Raw genomic sequence first — 2,062 nt, forward strand, 5'->3', positions numbered from 1 at the left:
ATGTCTTGGCTTGGTGTCATGTGTTGTTTGTTTTGCATTTGGGTGTGCCCATGGTGAAGTTGTTGTCTTGTTTTTCTTTGTATGTTCAGTCTCCTAGTGATTCTGGGTGGGACCCTGGACGGTCTGGCCATCACAGTGACCAAACGGGGTCCTATTTACCCTCTGCTACTCTCTTTTTGGCTCTTGGTAGTGGGTTTGGCCATAGCTGCTGGTGAAAATCAGCAGGAGGGGTGAGCTGGTATCCCACTAGGGGAGTTGAATCTCAATCTCACAGAGGTTGTGGGGCCTACCTGGGTCAGGCATTTGTGAGGATGGTCTGGGCTCAATGATTGCAAGCAGAATCCTGCTTGTGGGCCTGCAACATCTTGTGTAAGTTGATCCAGTGATTACCTGCCCACCCAGTCGAGTTGTGCCTGGTGTTCCCAGCCTGCCCTGCCCAGATATGCCTGGGGAGCCTGTGCTTCCCTGCCCATCCTGCCTACATATGGTTGGGGAACCTGGCGCTTCCCTGTCTGCCTAGCCCAGAGCTACTTGGGGAGCCCTGCAGTTTACTGCCCACATGGCCCAAATACATTCTGTGAATGCCTGGCTTAACTCTGCTGAGTGTACATACCAGGCCAATCCTTGCTTATGCCTGCACCCAGAAATACTGCCTCCTTTTCCCCAAGTTCTTTTCCTGTGGCTTCTATTCTACCAATCTTCCCTAGAAGCCCAGTAACACATTCTAAATGGATTTTAGCATGTATAGATTCTGTTTCTGTTTTCATGAAAGGAAGAATAAAGGATATATTTGTATCAAATATTATAAATGGTAATTTTTAAAAATTTATTTGTTTAGAGACAGAGAGAGAGAGAGGGAGAGAGAGAGACACAGGAAGAGAATGGGCGCACCAGGACCTCCAGTCACTGCAAACGAAGTCCAGACACATGTGCCTCCTTGTGCCTCTGGCTAACATGAGTCCTGGGGAATTGAACCTGGGTCCTATGACTTTACAGGCAAACATCTTAACCACTAAGCCATCCCCCCAGCCCAAATGATAATTTTTAATTTGATTGTTAGAAAGTGTGAACCAAATGTAATTCTTTGTTATATTAGTAGGGCAATTTTGTGTCCCTGTGGTGGTTTGAATGGATGTCCCCCAATAGATTCAGGAGTTTTATTAAAGCTTCTTGGATTTCCAGCTACCTGGCTGGAGGAGGTGTCACTGGGGGTGGGTCTGAATCCCAATCTAAGATACACAAAGTGCTGGAGTTCTGCCTGAGTTCCTGAAGTGTGTGCTTGCTTGTGCTGGTGTGTTGGTGATGGCTTTTTTCTCTCTCTGCTTTGTCCTGTAAAAGAGGGCCAACTTTTTCTGCTATTATGGAACTTCCTCTGGATTTGTGAGCTTCAAATAAAATCTCTTCCTCCATAACTGTGCCTGGTTTGGAGGTTCATCCCACAACATGACTACAGTCCCCAAAAGTTTGCTTTCTATTTATATTTGAACCCAACACACAGGAAATGACTGTACTTTAAAAATCATAAAAACTTTAAAAACAGGTGAAGTAATTACTATTGCAGGTTGTTATATTAAAAGATGATGTACATTCTTACATGGCAGGGGAAATACCATCACTGTGAAGGTGCTTTTCTTATTGGATAAGCCAGTGGAGACACCTATTGCACTCTGGTTGTGCTAAACCCTGTGATTTTCCAAATACAGGAAATTTGGCTGCATAATTTGTTGTAGTGGGATAGGATGTTCACACTCTCTGCTATTAAAAAAAGAGCTGAGGGCTGGAGGGATTGCTTAGTGGTTAAGGTGTTTGCCTGCAAAGCCAAAGGACCCAGGTTCTATTCCCCAGGACCCACGTTAGCCAGATGCACAACAGGGTACATGCGTCTGGAGTTTGTTTGCAGTGGCTGGAGCCCTGATGCACCCATTCTCTGTCTCGCTCTCTCCTTCCCTCTTTCTTTAATAAATAAATAAATACATAAATAAATAAGTAATATTTTCTTAAAAAGCTGGGCATGGTGGCACATGCCTTTAATCCCAGCACTCGAGAGGTAGAGGTAGGAGGA

General features: G+C 45.0%; 1 non-coding gene across 1 annotated transcript; it reads left to right on the forward strand.

Annotated features, from left to right (window-relative positions):
- The first annotated feature begins 1,586 nt into the window (after positions 1-1,586).
- LOC123453491 lies at positions 1,587-1,758 on the forward strand. The gene has a single exon (XR_006632866.1). It is a non-coding gene; the product is annotated as a U1 spliceosomal RNA (small nuclear RNA).
- Positions 1,759-2,062: the final 304 nt, after the last annotated feature.

This window comes from Jaculus jaculus, chromosome 11 (genome assembly GCF_020740685.1).
Source record: "Jaculus jaculus isolate mJacJac1 chromosome 11, mJacJac1.mat.Y.cur, whole genome shotgun sequence".
Taxonomy (NCBI): Eukaryota; Metazoa; Chordata; class Mammalia; order Rodentia; family Dipodidae; genus Jaculus; species Jaculus jaculus.